Raw genomic sequence first — 21801 nt, 5'->3', positions numbered from 1 at the left:
TGATTGCTCAAAAACGTCTTTTAACACAGCATTACCATTGGGTAATATGTGGCCTGAATAGATTGGCATGGTTTGTAACAGTGCACCTTATTGCTTACCAACATGCTAAAGTACATGTTAAGCATAATAAAAGAACAACATTGTTCTGCACATTGATCTAGAAATTTACTTATGATTACTTCACCGGTTACCATCAGCAATAACCACATTTCTTACTCCAAACAAGAAGTTTTATTACACAAATATTTTAAAATTGCTACACATTTCTCAAAGTGGGAATTTAAGCCGAGTATAACTTTGAACTGAAATTAACCACCCAAAAAAGAAAAAGTTAATATGTAAAGAATACACACCAGTGTTTGAGTTTAGGAGACTCCTTTCTTTTCAGTTCTACCCATTCCACGTCATTCTTTTTGGAACAATTTTTCAGATATAGGCATCATTTTCTGTGAAAAAAAATAAAAAGAGCTCGCTTAAAAATTCAAAATAGTAAGAGTCTTTGATTCCATGATAGTAAAACAATTTAATTGTTTTAAGAGAACGCCATACAAATATGCAGTCAAAATCACAAGTAAATAGGCATATGAACATGCACTGAAAAACACAAGTAAATAGCCTTTGATTATGCTCTAGACTACCTCATTAGAGACGCTACGGATCCTCGGCTTCTCAAGCTGATCCCTCTGGCCGTTCTGCTTTCTCTGACTATCCATTTTGAATCTTCCCCTACTCATCCTTCAGCTAGACACCTTGGACCTAGTGCCAACATGGCCTTCCTGAAGATCTTGCTCTTGATCCTGTGCTTCCTCACTGATGGAGAGGGGAATGCACCGTTTTCTATGCTCAATTACAGTAGCAATAGCCACAGGGTTGAGATCATATGAGAAACTAACCTCTGTTTGCTTTCAAATTACTGCATCCATTTGAGACCACAGAATCAAAGTGTTTCGTCAAAGATAACATTATCAGCTTTGCTCACCCAGAAATGTCTTTCAGCCTGGATGGAAAGCAATCTCACCAACTGAGCATATACAGTTAAACTTTGAAGGTATGAAGTGAAGGTTCAGCAACCCAACCTGGATGAGATTCCAACGCAAATGGACGATATCTCTCAGGGAAGTTCTGAAGAGAAATGAGGCCCCAAGGAACCCTAGCCTCACAATTAGCTACGGCTCCTTTTGATGAAAGAAAAAAATTGCTTTTTGATTGATTGGTTCTAGCGCCTTTATAAGAAATGTATAGAGGACAGTAGTGCTGAAAGTTTAAAAATGATGTACCTAGAATGCAAAGACTCGAAGAAGTCAGCAATAATAGCTTTGAGATCAATTTGTCCAAACAAATTTCTGGGTTTTAAGCTCATATCTCTTCTAATACAAACTATTCCCCCTCTTTTAATACAAACTATTCCTGGTCTTTGTTAAAAATAAATAAAAAATTTCACAAGCAAATAGCCATATGAACATTCAACCAACCTTACATAAGACACCTTTTCAATTCTACCCATTCCATGCCACTTTTTTATTTTAACATTTTTCCCATCTTTGCCAGCGTCACCTGTTAGAGAAAATACCCTCTTAGAAATAATTAGAGATAGTCCAAGTCTCTTTCATTCCATCATCAGAGAAAAGTTAAATTGTTTTTAAAAGAATGTCATGGGTATTCAACCAAACTCAGATAAATTCTTATATTCGTTTCGAATTAAATCAGACCTGTTGTAATATAGACCAAAATTCTGCTAGCAACCCATTCAAATTTTGATAGAATTATATAATTACACGACACAATTCAGACCAGTTTAATTGTTTTCAAAAGAATGCCATATAGACACTTGAGTATTCAACCAAACTTACATAAATTCTTATATTTGTCTAGAACAAAATCACACCTGTCGAAATATAGACAAGAACTTTTCTGGCAACCCATTCAGATTTTGATAAAATTATATAATTATCCATGAGGCATTCAGACAGTGTTTAGAATAATGATATAATCAAGATGTTGCATCATTGCTTTCATTAATATCTATTGAAACTACAAAATCTAAAACCAGCAAATCTGTCATAAAGCACAAAATCTAAAACCAGAAAATTTGTTTCTCAACTGTTATCAAGTATGAAAATTTTCTCAAAGTCTAAATACCACTTATAGCTTTAACTGGTTTAGTGGTGAAATCTGTTGAAAAATATATCTCAGACATTAATTTGTACATATTGTTAACCTTCTAATCCACACTTTAAAGAGAGACCACATCACACTTTAAAGAGAGACCACATCGTAAATTTTTGTCCTCCTCTGTTCTAAACAATGGTCATTATTAACCTTACTTTGACCTAAAAACAGAGGAAAGGGCTATATCCAGACTGTAAAATTGAAGGTGCTTTAAAATTTTAACGTAAAACCAGCGGATGCATAACAAAAATGGTGAAATAAATATCCTACATATTATTAGTTTAGCAGCAGGGTGGCAAATTAGGGGATGCACATTAGTTTTATGAGCTGAGCTGAAAAAAAACCAAGTAATCTAGAACTTGAGAAGAAATGATCAAATGTTACCCATGGAATAGATAGTACAAGTTGGCTTTTCAAAACATTTATGAAAATAACAAAGCAAAACAAGCTTGAGTATGCAATCAAGAAAGTCAAGCACGCATCCCAATAAAGCAAACGATCATGGCAAAATCAAAGGCGGAGACTCTAAATTTGAGAAAACAATTACCTTGATTACGATGCCTCTGGTTGAAATTACCATAGAATAGCGTTCACATATCATGCAGGTCGAACAGGGCAATGAAATGACGGTTTTTACAGCAAAGTAGAATGGTTTGGGCAAATGAAGAGGCACTTTTCACAACAAAGTAGAATGGTTTATGAGATTGGAGACTTAAAGAGCCACAGCCGCACAAACACCTAAAAATGAGGAATTAGGGTTAGGGTTTCAGGAGGGAGATGGGTTGAGTGAAGGTAAATATCACAAAAATTTCTATGCTACACAAAAATAATATAGTAATAGAATATGCCATGTTTACATGATCAGCATATTAATATAAAATGGACTCATGGTAAAGCAGAGCTTGACAAGTTCTTTACTCACCTAAATTCCATCTCTTCAGAAATTAAATTCACTATGGAGCTTGAAGAAAACAGGAGCATCATTTTTTAGACATCCTCATCATGAGAAAAGATGATGGATCCATAGGGCACAAAGTCTTCAGAAAGTCTACCCATACAGAGAACTACCTCCAAGCTAACTCCCACCATCATCCAGCCCAGAAACTTGGTGTTCTAAACACTCTTGCTATCAGGGCCCTTCGAATTTCTGACGTTGATCATTTGGATGAAGAAAAGAAGCATTTAATCTCAACCTTTAAAGGTTTAGGCTACAAAGAAAATGAAATTAAGAAAGCAATTCAGAAAGCTGAGAAAAGGATGTTATCTTATGAACCTAAAGCCCGAGATCAACCTGAGGGTGGTAGGGTTTTTCTTCCTTACATTCATGGAGTTACAGATAAGATTGCGAAAGTCCTAAGAAGGAAAAACATAAGCACGCAATTCTCAGCCCCTTGAACAATTAGGCAAAGTATGAGATCAGTTAAGGATAATATTGATAAGCATCAACTTAAAGGGGTCTATAAAATCGATTGCTCATGTGGGAAAAGCTACATTGGTGAAACAGGTCGCTCCCTGCAGACCAGACTCAAGGAACATGGAGCTGATATTAAAAATGAAAGGTCTCGCAGAACACTCGTCGAAAACTAAGCACCATGTCTTTTTGGAAAACGCCGCCATTATCACTAAGGAAGAGCAACACCATAAGCGAAAGATCAGAGAAGCTCTTGAAATTATCAAGCACCCGAGACAATGGTATGGAGATTAGGGAAGTTGGTTTCCCCTAATCACAGAAAAATTATAATAATAATAATTCTCCATTAATCTTTACAATATTATTTAATTAAGTTTTTAATTTAATCACCCTTATAAATTTCATAATATTAAAAAATATTTAATTTAATATAATAATAATTATCATTAAATATTTATTCCTTCAAATAATTATAAAATTTATTAATAATCAATATAATTAATTATTATATTAATATAATTAATTATTATTTTAATTATTATATGAATAATAATTAATCATATTAATTAATAATAATAATTAATTATAATTAATTATATTATTTTAATTATAATTATAATTATATTAATTATTTTAATATAATAATCTATTATATTAATATAATAATATAATAATTAATTATATTAATTAATAATAATAATTAATTATATTAATTAAAAATAATTAATTATATTAACTAATAATAATTAATAATAAATAATTAATATAATTAATTACTATATTAATATAATTAATTATTATATTAATCATTATATTAATAATTAATTATTATATTATTAATAATAATTATAATCATTTTAACTAATTTTAATAATAATTTATATTATTGATTTGATATTACAAATATTACTAATTACTAATCATTATAATAATAATAATTGAAGAAATAATAATCGTTATTTTGATCATTTCAATTAATATTTCTATTACTAATTATTATATTAATAATAATAATTAAAAATGATTATAATCATTTCAATTAATTTCAATAATAATATATATTAATTAATAGTACTTATTACTAATTATTATATTAATAATAATAATTAAAAGTTATAATAATCATTTCAATTAAAAAAATAAATAAATAAATGGGGCAGCCGACTTCTCAAAAAATTGAGAGCCGACCTTCCCCTCTTTTCCCTCCTCATTTCTATTTAAACCCTAATAGTATGCTCTTCTTCTATCAAGCATTCAAGTTGTCCTGATGATGGATCCCGGTTGGGATTCGAAACGTTGGCAGAAAATGGTTCTTACTGTGGATTCTCCGGTGACTAAGTTGAAAATAATAAACCACAGAGGTCTTAAATCCAGAATCATTTCCCTATACGGAGGGGATACCTGGAGTGAAATCAATTTACTCGAAAAAACTAGAGCTAAGATAGCAAGAAGAGCTGCTGATCTACATTTTCTTAAGAGCTGTCGTGACAATAATATTATTCCTCCTTTTGCTAAAATTAATCACAGATTACATAACAGATTCAATAGCAAGGCGTTTTTTCAACTCAGCATGTCTTTAATAAGGGCAGAAATTAAAAGAGTTAGGGTTTCTTTGGATAATCTTGGACGCTCAGCTCTCGCAACTCACCTAAAGCTAGCCAGCATCATTAGTGAAAATCTCTGGTCTGTTATTGATGCCAGAGCCGCTCTGAAATGCATTAATGAAGGACAGGTTGCTGAGAAAAGACATCGCAAGAAATTGTTTAATTTACTAAACAAATCACATTCTGCAGACGTTTTTGAATCAAGAAACCTAAATGATTCAGCTAACCTAACGCATTACACCGATGGCATCAGCAACAGTTTGAGCGGTGTTGAGTTCGGTCATAGAAACATGAGTCTTGGTGAAATTGATCAGATAGCAGGAGGCCTTGTCAGCGTTGAAACCAGCAAGCCTACCCAAGCGGAATTAATGGGCAGTGTGAATGAAGAATCCGTTGTTCACTCAAGGGGCAGTCAAAGCAGTGATCATATGTTTCCACTGGACAGAACGCATTCCAATAGCGTTAATGAAACTGCGCGTTTTGAACAGTTGCCATTTGACAGAACGCATTTCAGCTGCGTTAATGGAACTTCGCAGAAGTATATTGACCTGGTTAAAAATATGACTGCGCAAGAGCAATTTCGAAAGGATTGCAGCTCGATTGATTATCCAAGTGGTAACCCTAAAAACGCAGCTTCCACTAACGTGAATGAAACTGCGCATGAATACTGTCTTAGTAGCCCGAAAATCTGTCTAAGGAGCCCGGTTAACAATACGGCCCTTCAGTTGGAGCACGTTGACTTCGACCCGGTGGATAGAGACTCGAGTGTAGCTGTTGGGGACAAGAACGATTCTGATTTGGAACGTGTTTTAAGTGCGCCCATTCAACTTGACTCCGTTGATTCGTTGGGTAAAAACTCACATGTTGTGGTTGGATTCTCGAATAAGGATGCGTTGGATCGAAATTTAATGACTTCTTCTGTCAACACATCAGAATCAAAACTAAAAAGAAAGGTCGTAAATTTGTCTTCCCAAGGTTTAGAACCTGAGGTCATTAATGTCCTCAGAAAAGGTCTTGGATTTGTTGTTGCCCCGAAAAGCCTTCCTATTGAGAAAATGATTTGTAATATAGAAGATGGGATTTACAACCTTCCCTTGGAAGATAAGGAAGCATTAAGACAAGAGTGCTCCCTTATTATGAGAAAGGCCAAAGCTCCCAAAAGTAATTTGAGTAAGACAGAACAAAAGGCCTTCAAATCCCTGCGTAACAATGAAAAAATTGTGGTTCTCAAGGCAGATAAAGGAGGAGCAGCAGTGATCCTAGATAAAGAAGATTATATATGCAAAATGAATGAACACCTCAATTGTGGTAGTTATAAGAAGCTGAACAAGAATCTGATCCCCAGGATTATGAAAGAGGTGAAAAAGGCAATTTTGGAATCCAACCTTGATGATAAATTAAAAAAGAGATTAATTCCCTCTAGTGAATGCATCCCTAGGATTTATGGGCTACCCAAGATCCATAAAGAAGGAGTCCCTCTCAGACCAATTGTCAATACAATTGGATCCCCAACCTATGAGCTCACTAAATACGTTGCAAAAATCCTTAGGCCCCTTGTCGGAAACACTGATTCTTTCATCAAGGACTCCCATGACTTTGTGAAGCTCATTAAGAATGAAAAATTAGAGTGTGAGGACCTCCTTGTTAGCTTTGACGTTGTGTCCCTATTTACCAAGATCCCTCTGGAAGAAGCCATTCAAGTTATAAAAGAGGTTACTGATCCAGGGACTGCAAGATTGGCCGAAATCTGCTTGCAATCAACAGTTTTTACCTTCCAAGGAACATATTATGAGCAAACATCTGGAGTGGCAATGGGATCCCCCCTTTCACCAATCGTGGCCAACCTATACATGGAATATTTTGCAAAGAAGGCCCTGGAATCTTACCCTCTGAAACCAGCATGATGGAAGCGTTTCGTCGATGATACTAATATAAAATGGACTCATGGTAAAGCAGAGCTTAACAAGTTCTTTACTCACCTAAATTCCATCTCCTCAGAAATTAAATTCACTATGGAGCTTGAAGAAAACAAGAGCATCCCTTTTTTAGACATCCTCATCATGAGAAAAGATGATGGATCCATAGGGCACAAAGTCTTCAGAAAGTCTACCCATACAGAGAACTACTCCACGCTAACTCCCACCATCATCCAGCCCAGAAACTTGGTGTTCTAAACACTCTTGCTATCAGGGCCCTTCGAATTTCTGACGCTGATCATTTGGATGAAGAAAAGAAGCATTTAATCTCAACCTTTAAAGGTTTAGGCTACAAAGAAAATGAGATTAAGAAAGCAATTCAGAAAGATGAGAAAAGGATGTTATCTTATGAACCTAAAGCCCGAGATCAACCTGAGGGTGGTAGGGTTTTTCTTCCTTACATTCATGGAGTTACAGATAAGATTGCGAAAGTCCTAAGAAGGAAAAACATAAGCATGCAATTCTCAGCCCCTGGAACAATTAGGCAAAGTATGAGATCAGTTAAGGATAATATTGATAAGCATCAACTTAAAGGGGTCTATAAAATCGATTGCTCATGTGGGAAAAGCTACATTGGTGAAACAGGTCGCTCCCTGCAGACCAGACTCAAGGAACATGGAGCTGATATTAAAAATGAAAGGTCTCGTTCTTCCGCCCTCGCAGAACACTCGTCGAAAACTAAGCACCATGTCTTCTTGGAAAACGCCGCCATTATCGCTAAGGAAGAGCAACACCATAAGCGAAAGATCAGAGAAGCTCTTGAAATTATCAAGCACCCGCATAATCTCAACAGAGACAATGGTATGGAGATTAGTGGAAGCTGGTTTCCCCTAATCAGAGAAAAATTAACCCGATATCAATATTATAATAATAATAATAATAATAATAATAATAATAATTCTCCATTAATCTTTACAATATTATTTAATTAAGTTTTTAATTTAATCACCCTTATAAATTTCATATTATTAAAAAATATCTAATTTAATATAATAATAATTATCATTAAATATTTATTCCTTCAAATAATTATAAAATTTATTAATAATCAATAATAATCAATATAATTAATTATTATATTAATATAATTAATTATTATAGGAAATTAATTATTATTCCTATAATAATTAAAATAATAATTAATTATATTAATATAATAATTAATTATATTATTTTAATTATAATTATAATTATATTAATTATTTTAATATAATAATCTATTATATTAATATAATAATTAATTATATTAATTAATAATAATTAATTATATTAATTAATAATAATAATTAATTATATTAATTAATAATAATTAATTATTAACTAATAATAATTAATTATTATATTAATCATTATATTAATAATTAATTATTATATTAATAATAATAATTAAAATAATTATAATCATTTTAACTAATTTTAATAATAATTTATATTATTGATTTGATATTACAAATATTACTAATTACTAATCATTATAATAATAATAATTGAAGAAATAATAATCGTTATCGTGATCATTTCAATTAATATTTCTATTACTAATTATTATATTAATAATAATAATTAAAAATGATTATAATCATTTCAATTAATTTCAATAATAATATATATTAATTAATAGTACTTATTACTAATTATTATATTAATAATAATAATTAAAAGTTATAATAATCATTTCAATTAAAAATAAATAAATAAATGGGGCAGCCGACTTCTCAAAAAATTGAGAGCCGACCTTCCCCTCTTTTCCCTCCTCATTTCTATTTAAACCCTAATAGTCTGCTCTTCTTCTATCAAGCATTCAAGTTGTCCTGATGATGGATCCCGGTTGGGATTCGAAACGTTGGCAGAAAATGGTTCTTACTGTGGATTCTCCGGTGACTAAGTTGAAAATAATAAACCACAGAGGTCTTAAATCCAGAAGCATATTAATGGTTAATTAAATATATTATTTATTTAAAAAGTAAAAAGTAAAGAAGTTGAAAATAACAAAGTTTAATTGGGAAATTTGTAGTTTTAAGTTGTCTAATTTATACAATTTGAGTGTTCTAAGTATTTTATAAGGGTACAATCTAACTCTTTTATATTTTGGGTCTTTTTTATGGAATTTGGTAATAAAATTATAGGCGAAATCATGATTTTTTTTGTTATTTAAAATCCATTTTTAAATGCATAAATGGATTCAATGCCTTGAAAAACCCTTGGAACGTTCGGATTATGCAAATTTTATAACTCAAACTTGTGATCCCATTGCTAGATTTTGAACAAAATTGACCAAAAGATATGTTGGAAAAAGGGCCAAATTTAGAAGATTTATATTACGACTTTTCGAGGTCATTAAATCCATTTCAACATTCAAAAATGTTATTAAAACGAAAAAGGCAAAAAGTCGCCTAATTAGACTACACCACTCAAAATCAATAAACTTTTTACCATGTATTTGTCATGTGGAATGTTTTTCATTTGTTGTTGGAAATGTATTGCATCCTCATTTTTTAAGAGTCGAGAACATTGGGATTGCCATGACAAATAGCCACACATTAGGAATGACATGTTAGATTGGTTATAAATTGATACCTAGCCAATCTATCTATATAGTGGAAAGTTACCTTCGTTGTGATTATATACTTTGATCTTTTCTATTTCTAATTGCATATTTTTTTTTAACAAGAATGAGTACTCTTTCATTAAATTTTCACTTCGTCGCGACAAAAACCCGAGAGATTTACATTGCAAGAGAGATATTAACATCATAACTAAATTGAGTTGGTTGTAGCAGTGTCCAGATTACATACAAAACCACATGACTTACAAGTACTCTTATTCTAGTATTAGTATATATCTAACAAAATTTAGACAGAAATACTAAACATTTAAAACCAATCATCTATCATCAAGCTTATGCATGAGGGTCAACAGGATGGTTCAGATCAATTTCCATGCTCTCTTCTGCCTTTGGGTTGTTTATTTCACTCTTTTGAAGCTTAATATTCTCGATGATGATGCAAATTGCTTCTAATTCGTCTTCGAGGGTATAAATCTTTTGGCACTGGTTCTCCATAGTGTCTAGAGTGTTGTTCTAAGAGGTGATTTGTTGATGGAGCAGCACTTGAAGGTCGAAAATCTATGCCCGTAACTCTGCAAGCTCCATGATGCATTGTTCCAAAGTTTCGTAGGCCCAAGGACCACGTGATGAATTGGATGTTTTACACTCCTTCCCCTTACCCCGACCTGTACCTAACTATCGTCGTTCCCATGGATCAGAAGCCATGGCTAGCCCCACCTTGTGCAGAATAAAACCACTTACACGCAAGAGACGACAGGGCTCACAACGCCTACCAACGAACTCATAAAAAGAAGTCTGATACCAAGAACCTGACCTTGAATTGAGGGAAGGAAATACAAATGATGCCCGAGAGTCGAATCCCAACAAGCCCCACCAAGTATCGTTCCTATAGAGAGAAATTCCATAGCAAGATTGTTGCTTCCAAGAGGACTTTGTTGCTCTGAGCTTGACAACCCACCACCAAAATGTTTGCAACTTGGGCCCCGACTTCATCTTAACCACCAAAATGAAACATACTAAGACTCTCGACGTACATTTATTCTGATCACCTATCAGTGAGAGCATGCGGAACTGGCTTGGATCTATGAATTTTTTATTATTCCCATGCAATTTCATCATTAATCCTCTGTGTGAAATGACTCTATCTCCATGCGACTAAGCCATCATATTAACAACTTATCTAATCCTCACCAAGGTTAATGAATGTTATACCTTGGATGAGCTGTTACACGCAAGAAACCACCAAATTCACCTTAACTAAATTCATAGCAGGGGCGACTTGCCTTGAAGCAATCCACCTACATATTCCAAAGCCCTGAGGGTTTCCACGTTGAGCCTACTCATGGATTCCGACGCCATCGAGCATGGGGGATCCATCATAAGACAGTTAACACCTTTTATGACGAAATTATTATGCAATGGGGGATTTTTAGGTCCCTATACTGCTAGTGTAGCCCCTTATTGTTATTAATTGAACCCCCTTATTGTATTGCTGTGCCCATGTAGTCCCCATATTGTTATTATTGTGCCCCATAGAAGCCCATTATTGTTATTTTTGTGCCCTTACATTATTATTTTTATGTCGATTATGATTATATTGTGACCCCTTAAACTCCTATAGATAAAAAGGAGGTCTTGTCATTTGTATCATCCAAGAATGTTCATTTCTATAATGTAAAGGAGGTTTCCCCCTAGAAGAGTCTTATTTTCAAGTCATTGATCTATCTCTTCTTCTATTTTGTGAGTTGGTTTCATAGCATTTGGTATCAGAGCTTTCGATTCTAGGGTTTCACTGCTTCAAACAAGCCATCATGGAATTTTCGCTATAACTACTTTTATACAAAGTTTCGGAAGTTGAATTAAAACCCTTTTAAGCTGAAATCTTGATGGACCTTGTGTCCAAATGTAAGATCTTTTCTCACTAAATTTTCGGAGATATGAGCTGAGGAAGTTAGGGTTTTTGCAGGCTCCAGAATTCCATCTCAAACACATCATTGTGGAATTTTTTCTATAATGTATTTTCAACAAAAATTCAGAAGTTTCAATTAAAACTCATTTGAGAAAAAATTGTTCTGAACCTTCTGTACAAATTTTAGATCTTGGCTCGCTATATTTTCAAAGATAGGATCCAAGGAAGTTAGGGATTTTACAGGCTCCCGAATTCGATCACAAATAGGTGACCTTGGGAAAATCATCATAACTTTCTCTTTGTGCATCAGATTCAAATTTCATAAAAAATTACAAAAATAGAATAGAATTTAGTTTGTTGGATATCATTTTTAGGGCCGAAGGTCGAAACATTGAAACGTGGCACATCGTACAATTTCACTCTAAGGAACCATCATATAATCAGGGCATAGTGGGAGATTGGGAATAACTCTTTCTTGGAGAATTCAATCTCGGTCAGAGTTGTGGGGTTGGAAAGAGGACTTAAAGGGCTATAATAGGTCGATATTTCAAAACTTGGATCCAAAATTACATAGTTACAGTCGTTTAAATATCAAGCTCCTAAAAGCAAGAAAAAGAATGACTCGAATCAAGAAAATAGAAACACCTACTAAGAAAAAATTGGATGGATGATTTGAAGAATTCGATCGAAGCTAAGATAAATATTTTATGTATGCCATGGAATCTAATATCGATGGTATAGAAACATATTTGAAGAAAGACAAGGAATATTTGAAGAAATACATGGAAGGTTTGAAGGAAGATGGGACAAAGTTGCCACAAGAAAGGCTTCCTAATGACGAAAAGACAGTAAAGGAAACTCATGATGAAACCAAAAGAAATGTTAATCACAATTTCATATATTCTAACGTTGGATTGAAGACCCACCATATTCCAAAGATAGATATGAGGAAGTTTGATGGAAAGGATCCGATAACTTGGATACTACAAATGGAGCAATATTTTGATCTACATGATGTGCAACCACCACAAAAGGTACGTATTGCATCTTTATATTTAGATCTGAATCAATTTTTATGGTATAAAGGGATTTGTTCTCATAAACCACTTGTCACCTGATCAATTTTCATGGATGAAATGATAGCACATTATGAGGATACAAAGAGCAACACCTTCTTTAGCCAATTGATAAATCTCAAACAAAATGGTTCAATGGCAGAGCACACTGAGGACTTCCAAAAATTGAATATAAGGGTAAATGGTATTCCATAGGAACATAGGATTGATGTCTTCATAGGAACTCTAAAGGATAACATCCAACATGAGTTCCATCTTTGGGAACCTAATTCATTGGAGAAGGCATTCAGGTTGACAAGAAAAATTGAATGGAAAATTATGGCAACAAGGAATCCTACCACTCACAAATGTAAAGATGGAAGTGTTGTCGCTCCTAACATTCTACAACCTACAAGGTTTACACCACAACAATTGGAGGAAAAAAGAGCAAAAGTGATTTGGTACAGTTGTGATAGAAAATACACTAAAGGTCATAAGTGTGTTGAAAAGAAATTAATTTACACAGATTGGGAAGAGGAAGAAAAGGAACAAGAAATGTCAAAATGAGAGGATATACACCAGGAACCAACCCTAGAGAAAGAAGAAATGAATCCGACCATATCTTGTAATGCATTGACAAGAATTACCACTCCTAAAACTCTCAAGATAGAAGGACATATCAAGAAGAAAAAGGTAATACTGTTGATTGATTCGGGTAGTACCCATAATTTTATTCATTGTAAGATAGCCAAGGAATTGAATTGCTTCCTATATCCATCACCGGAGTGTCAAGTGATGGTTGCAAATGGAGGAACCATAAATTTCTTTGGAAAGTGCCATAATATCAAGCTATCCATGGGATAATATGTATTGAATAGTCCAATTCTTTCCATTCCAATGGGTGGTGTTGATGTTATACTAGGAGTCCAATGGTTACAATCTTTGGGTACGAATTCTTTTCATTTTCAAGAACGTTTCTTGAAATTTTTTTGGGAAGGAAAGGAAGTTGAATTAAGGGTTATCGCAGGGAAACTAGGAAAGATAATCATCTCTAACAACATTACAAGTCTTCTAAATAAAGAACAACGGGGTGTAATTGCACAATTATGTTCACTAGAGGTTCAAATAACGAAATCATATAATTTTACAGATCTCCAAAAAGTCTTGGAAAATCATTCTAAGGTTTAAGCAGAGGAAAAATACATCGAGCATCAACAACAAGCTATCTAGCTCTTAAAGGATAACCTCACTTTGGTGTGGAATCGAAAGAAACAAAAGGCACATCAACATCGCAGCAAAAGAAGTTTTGATGTAAGCGACTGGGTATTTTTACAGCTACAACCATACAAACAAATGTCCCTCAAGCAAGCTAAGAAGGATAATAAATTATCACCAAAGTACTATGGTCCTTACAAGGTGTTGAAAAATATCGGTACTATGGCACACAAATTGGAGCTTCCTGCATCTTCCCAAGTGCACCCAGTTTTCCATGTTTCATACATAAATAAGGTTATAGGTGACAAGCTCCTTGTTCAAACAATATTGACAGAACTCGACAAGGAAGGAAAAATCCTATTGGAACCTATAGTAGTCATGGAAATAAGAACCTGACAACTACGAAATCGATCAATTTCAGAGTATCTCATCAAGTGGAAGAACTTAACTGCTGAATATTCTGCATGGGAGGATGAGAATTTTATACAGAAGCATCCAGAACTACTCAAGCGCTGAGGACAACACTTTTTGAAGGAGAGGGGCATGTTAGGTCCCTATACTTCTAGTGTAGCCCCTTATTTTTATTAATGCAACCCCCTTATTGTATTTTTGTGCCCATGTAGTCCCCATATTGTTATTATTGTGCCCCATAGAAGCCCATTATTGTTATTGTTGTGCCCTTACATTAGTATTGTTATGTCAGCTCTAATTATATTGTGACCCCTTAAACTCCTATATATAGAAAAGGAGGTATTGTCATTTGTATCATCCAATAATTGTTCATTTGTGTAATGTAAAAGAGGTTGCCCCCTCAAAGAGGCTTATTTTGAAGTCGTTGATCTATCTCTTCTTCTATTTTGTGAGCTAGTTTCATAACATGTGCAAAGGGAGAGTTAGGAATGAGGGGAACAACGACGGAAAGGGGGGATTAATCAATAATTTCCAATTTAGATGGGGATGTATAAGAATGATTAGAGGTGTAGCATTAGGCATATATATCATTAGGGGATAGGGATATTGTCTACCACACTATTAATTTCAGTGATACCTTCCTCCAGCAAGCATGCTTTATTGGCCATTTGATCTACCTCCGCATTAAGGGACCTTAGGATATGAAAGGGGTGTGAAGCAGAGAAAGAGCATATTATACCTTTTATTTGAAAAATTAGCATATTGATCCCATTATCTCTAGAAATATAGTTTTTTATCAATAAGCGGATTATAAATAGAGAGCCTTCCAATAAGAGAGTGTCCTTAATTCCTCTTTCCTTGGCTAAGAGAAGGCCCAAATATAATCCATAAGTTTTGGCCTGATTGTTGATTTTCCTTCCCAGTCCCGAAGCATACTTATCGACAATTATTCCTTTGGGATTAAATAGAATCCCTCCCCCTCGTACCACCCCATATTTCTCATTTTATATTATCAATATCAGAGATAGAATTTTTTCCCCTTGGGTGACACCATTTTTTCTAGATATGTTTTATTTTGTTGGGTGTGTGTTATATTATTTCCATGACTAGTTGCATGCACAGAGGGGTAATAGCCTCCCTTGTTCGTTGCATTAGGCATAGCAAGGGGGGTGATATTCTACCTTGTTCGTTACATCGGGCGTAGCCCCCCCTGTTGGGGGGTTTTAGGGGGGTGATAGCCCCTTTGTACGAGGTCCGAGGTAGCACCTCTGGAAAAAAGAAATGGACCTTATATTAGGTGGGCAGACCTACCTATGGTTTTGTGCATGGGTTTCGCACATGGTTTTGGGCATGATGGTTTTCTGCCCACGGTATTGTATGGATCCAATCAAGGGAACTACGGTTATGCTCTAATATAGGGTTAATGGATTGGATTTTATGAATGCTTCAACATGTATATATATATATATGTATTGTAACATTGAAAGGAACATAATGTAAAATCAATCTAGTAGTCTAGTTGTTGCAATATGTATCAATACAACTACCTTGAATTTTGATTAAATAGTCTCATCCTTACTGTTAGAGGAGATGAGACGAAAAAATATAGGGCCATAATGGAGATGCCCTGTCTGTACGAGAACAATCCCAGAATAGAAACAAAAATAAGTCCTCGAGTGGGAGATCTAAATCTCCAGGAAACCCTGTAAAGGTATGTTGGAAATGAAAAAAGGAAGGGAACTTCAAAAAGGACTGTAGATCTAAAGCTCCTGAGAAAAGAAAGGGATCTGATGATTCTCCTTCTACAGAGGTGAAAACCACCTCAGATGAAGGTGGGGATGTGTACTTGTCTTCTTATTCAAGTACACATGTAGATCATGAGGCATGGTTGATTGACTTAGGTGCATCCTTTCACTTCACTCCCCATAGGGGGTGGTTCAGTGAGTATGAGAAATATGATGGTGGCGATGTATTATTAGGGGATGATAGGAAATCTAGAATCGTCGAACACAGAAAATTCAAGCTCAAGTTTCAAGGTGGAAGGATTAGAACACTTCCATGTGTTCTGAATATTACTACATTAGCCAGATATTTTATTTTTCTTAGCAAGATGGATGATGAAGGTGTAAAAATAGTGTTCGAGAAAGATACCTGAAAGATGCTTCGGGGAGCAATGGTATTGATGTGGGGAGTTTGGATTGGAAATTTGTACAAGCTTTTGGGTAGCAATGTTATTGATGGGTGCAACAGTTCTGTGGTTCCTGAAAGTGGAGCAGAAAATCTAGTGGCCTCTGGAGAAAAGATCATTCTATGGAATCAAAGGCTTGGATATATTTTAGAGAAGGGACTTCGAATACTTGATGGTAATGGTATGGTAGAAGGTATGTCTAATTTCTCTCTAGATTTTGATTTTTATGAACATTGTGTATATGGGAAGAAAAATCAGGTGAGTTTCCCCTATGGTGCTAAGAGGGTGAAAGGGATATTAGAGATTGTGCACAGTGATGTTTTTTGACCTGTGTCAGATCCATCACAGGGTAATTCTATGTACTGTGTATCATTTATATATGACTTCTCAAAGAATACATGGATATAGTCCCTCATGAAGAAATCTGAATTCTTTGGCAAGTTTAAAGAATTTAAGGTTCTGGTGGAAAACCAGACAGAAGAGAAGATGAAGGTGCTAAGGACAGATAATAGTGGAGAGTTATGCAAGAAGGAATTTGAAGAGTTCTGTAAGAAGTGTGGTATATCATGGAAGAATAATACTCCTTACATACCTCACCAAAATGGAATTGTAGAAAGAATGAAGAGGACATTGACGGAAAAGGCAAGAAGCATGCTCAGTGGTGTCGAGTTAGGATAGGAATTATGGGCAGAGGTGGTGGAGAATGCATGTTACCTGGTTAATATATCACCTTCATCAGTGTTTGAGTATAAGACTCCACATGAGGTATGGACTAGTAAGAAACCCTCTCTTTCACTTATGAGCATATTTGGCTATGATGCATATGTACATGTTCCAAAGGAGAAAATAACCAAGTTTGATAGTAAATCTGAAAGATGCATCTTTATTGGGTATAAGGATGGTTTAAAAGGTTATAAGCTTTGGAACCCAGAAACAAGGAAGGTTGTGTGCAACCGAGATGTGGTGTTTAGAGAGGTGAAAAATGTTATTAAACATGAAGTTCTACCAAAGGAACCTGAGAAGATAGATTTTGAGCTAAAGGAGGAAGAATCAAACCCTACAGCAGAACAAGAATCAGAAGATGAAGAGCCACAAACTCTAGCTGTGAGAAGATCAGCTCAAGAAAGAAGGAAGACAGAAAGGTATAGTCCATTTGCTTTTTGTTCAAATTTTTCTTTATCTATTACTGATGATGATCCCAAAACTGTCAGGGAGGAAGTAGATTCAGAGGATGGAAAACTATAGAAAGAGGGCATGGTTGATGAAATGGCATCTTTGGAAAAAAATGAAGCTTGGCATCTGGTGGAGTTGTTGACTAGAAGGAAACCCATTGGAAGCAAATAGATGTTTAAGAATAAGATTAATGTAGAAGGCAAGGTGGAGAAATACAAAGCTCAGTTTGTAGCAAAAGGTTATTCCCAAGTGTTAGGAATAGATTTTGGTGATATTCTTTCTCCTGTTGCCAAGGTATCTTCTATTAGATTACTTTTATTTGTTTTTGTTGCTTTTGATTTTGATGTAGAACATATGGATGTGAAGGCAACATTTCTTCACGAGGATCTGGAAGAAGAGATCTACATGAAGCAACCTGAAGAGTTTGCAATGAAGGGTAAGAAAGAACTGGCATGTAGGTTAAAAAAGTCTTTGTATGGGTTAAAACAATCACCAAGCATGTGGTATCAAAAATTTAATACATATATACGTGGACTTGGCTTCACCAAAAGAAAAGTGGATCACTATGTGTATTTTAAATTGATTGGTGATCGTGTTATTTATCTGGTATTGTCCGTGGATGATATGTTGTTGATTGGAAATGAAAAAGAAATTATCTAGGATTTAAAGACCCAATTGTCCTCCAAACTCAACATGAAGGATCTTGGTGTTGCAAAATATATTTTGGGCATGGAAATTAAACGAGATTGGGCAAAGAGGAATCTTTGGTCAAACCAGAGGAAGTACGTCGAGACAATACTGCAGAGGTTTAATATGTAGGATAATAAACCGGTGAAAGTTCCTATTCTTGTAGGTGTAAATTTATATGTTGAACCATGTACCAAAACAAAATAAGAGGAAGAGGACATGTCCCATGTTCCATACGCAAGTGCAGTCGTTAGCCTGATGTATGCAATGGTATGTTCTTGTTATGCAACCAACTCACAAAATAGAAGAAGAGATAGATCAACAACTTCAAAATTAGCCTCTTCGAGGGGGAAGCCTCCTTTACATTACACAAATGAACAATTCTTGGATGATTCAAATGAAAAAACCTCCTTTCTCTATATATGATTCTAAGGGGTCACAATATAATCAAAGTCGACATAATAATAATAATAATAATGTAAGGGCACAACAATAACAACAGTGATCTTCTATGCGGCACAATAATAACAATATGGGGACTACATGGGCACAACAATAACAATAAGGGGGCTACACTTACAATAACAATGAGGGAATACACTAGTATTAAATGGACCTAACATGTCCCTCTCCTTCAAAAAAGTGTTGTCCTCGACGCTTGAGTAGCTCTGGATGCTTCTATATCAAATTCTCATCCTCCCATGTGGAATATTCAACGAGTAAGTCCTTCCACTTGATGAGATACTCTGGAATTGATCGATTTCGTAGCTGTCAAGTTCTTGTTTCCATGACTACTTCAGGTTCCAATATGATTTTTCCTTCTCGTAAAGTTTTAGAAATATTGTTTGAGTTGGGAGCTTATCACCTATAACCTTCTTTAAGCATGAAACATGGAAAACTAGGTGCACTCAGGAAGATGCAGGAAGCTCCAATTTGTATGCCATTGTACCAATCTTTTGCAACACCTTGTAAGAACCATAACACTTTGGTGATAATTTATTATCCTTATTAGCTTGCTTGAGGGACATTTGTTTGTATGGATGTAGCCATAAAAATACCCAGTCACCTACATCAAAACGTCTTTTGTTGCGATGTTGATTTTCCTGTCTTTTCATTCTACTATGCACCAAAGTGAGGTTATCCTTTAAGAGTGAAGAAAAATAATAAACAAATAATAACACACTCACTCATAAAATAAATATCAAAAATATAGAAAAACCAAACATGGTGGAAAAGGCATGAGAGACTTTCATGTAGTCTCTCATTCTCATGAATTTCATTATTAAAATAATGTTTATGATACATATAAATACATGAGGAAGTTGTCTCAAGATAGTGCATCTATCTTGAACAAAATCGGTTGAGAAAATATCTCAAAAACACACTAATCTAGGAGCCTAACTTGTTGGAGAGAATCTATGAACCAACTAAGCCTAAACTGACTCCTAATTATGAGGAACAAACTCAATCTAGAAAGGTAGGATTAAATCCTAACTTTCATTATTTTATTTAATTTAATTGTTTGGACATAGAATTGTTTTTAATGTGAGAGTGAGGCTAACATTCCCCCCCAATGATAATTCCAAATTAAGAACCAGGAACCATCTTCCAAGTTCTCATGTTGAAACTATTGATCCTCAAAAAACATTTGCCTGAAAAACCACCAAAGTTGGATGCTGAAGAAACTGTAATATGAAGAGACCATGAGTCAGTTGCATGTCTGATTCATCTCTAAATTTTTCTTGACAACTCCTTCACGTGCCAAGCAGCAAAAGGATCCAACTGTCCTTTACTTGAAATCAGCATCCTGTGTCCACTGACAAAATGTGATGAACGCCCATTGGCGTATCTGCTGATGATGATCGCCCATTGGCTGAAAAACAACTCACTATTGCTTTTGTTGTGTTTGAAAACTGCTTACTGCTGACTTTGTTGTCGGTCGCCCACTAGCTAATTTGTTGATGCTCACTCACTGATGAAAATGCCCATTGGCTGCTTCATTGACGTTGTTGAGACTTTCAGTCAGATAACCATGGAAAATTCCCACTGGCTGCTTCGTTGATGTTGTCAAGACTTTCAGTCTGAAAACCACTGTCAATTTCATTGACATTTTCACCCCTTTGTCAGCTGAAAGGAGAGACAATTTTCTTCAAATTATTTTTGAACTCCCCCCCTTCAGGTGTAGGAGTGCTTCACCGGTGTTCTCCCCCGTTCAATTGCATGAGAGTACCATCTTCATTTTTATTATTGGCTGCAATATGTGTGAGTGAATTAGATTGTAAAACTTATACAATCTTCTGATTGTGGATGACCTTTCCCAGGGATCAATCCATGAATAATCGATCTTCAATCTGCTTGATTGTTATGGTTTGTTGCATTGTGTTGATGAATGATTTGACTTGCCATAATGGTGGCAAGGACGGAGATCAAAATAGTGATCTTCCAGATGACCAGTTCTTTGACAATGAAGGGAATTTGGTTGGACTGCAACTTCAGTTTTTGTGTATTTATGTTTATCTTCAACTTTCTCAGAACTAGCCGATGTGATTTGTGCAAGAAAACCTGCACTGAAAAACTTAATGGGCCTTGAATAATCTGGGATATGCAATTTGGCGTCATCTTTGATATATCCTAAGCCTTGTCAATTTCTGTTACTTTGGATTTCTTCCCATGGCTTGAGGATTGGTTTGGAAGAAATTTGAACTAGATCATAGACCACTTCGACACTTGAAGTTGGTTGCATCAGTGACTTGGAATCATCAGTTGTATTTGTATTGTTCAAAGGCTTGGAAGCATCACTCTTCTCTAGCAACTCAGTTCTTTGTAGTTGCCACTCCAGTTGAAGGAACTCAATCATTTCATGTGCATGTTGAAGATGCACTTGAATATCAGCAAGAGTTGTTTTTCTGATGTTCACCATGTCACCAGCTGATGATAAAATCAAATTGTTAAGAATTTGGGAGAGTTGAATGTGTGTTGCCATGTTAGCTTTCTCACTTTGAATTCAGGCTCACTTGTACTATTGCTAATTGTTGATGCTTTAAACACTTGCTAGAGTTTTATGACTTGGTTGTTTGAACTCTTGATGTCACGCTCGCTTGATGATGATTGCTTTGCTTGAATGCTTCATTAACACTTTATGAATGCTTCAATCAACTTCACACTGGCTCGTTTGTTGTAGATGTCGTGCATTGAACTTTCACACTTGATTTTGACACGCTCGCTTGCTTGGTTGTTTGAATGACATGCTTGCTTGCTTTGTTGTTTGAATGACACGCTCACTTGCTTTGTTGGTTGAATGAGACTTGAGTTAAACACTAGCTTGATTTGATGCTCACTTGAAGAATATAATACTAGAATCCACACTTGTTTGATGATGATTGCTTTCTTGATGGCTTGCTTGAACTTGCTTGATTGATTACTGACACGTTGTGTTT

The 21801-nt window shown here is 34.9% G+C and overlaps 1 long non-coding RNA gene across 1 annotated transcript; it reads right to left on the bottom strand.

The window, feature by feature from the left end:
• Positions 1-353: 353 nt before the first annotated feature.
• Positions 354-2943, bottom strand: LOC149162325 (uncharacterized). The gene is made up of 4 exons (XR_016261923.1): positions 2717-2943; positions 1473-1554; positions 639-1277; positions 354-446 (listed from the first exon to the last, which is right to left on the bottom strand). It is a non-coding gene; the product is annotated as an uncharacterized LOC149162325 (long non-coding RNA).
• Positions 2944-21801: the final 18858 nt, after the last annotated feature.

The sequence above is a fragment of the Pinus tabuliformis genome, chromosome 5_2 (genome assembly GCF_031772625.1).
Source record: "Pinus tabuliformis cultivar Carrire ecotype Pingquan chromosome 5_2, CPIR1, whole genome shotgun sequence".
Classification (NCBI taxonomy): domain Eukaryota; kingdom Viridiplantae; phylum Streptophyta; class Pinopsida; order Pinales; family Pinaceae; genus Pinus; species Pinus tabuliformis.
Note: the sequence above shows the minus strand (reverse complement) of the source record. Positions and strands in the feature narration are given on the sequence as shown.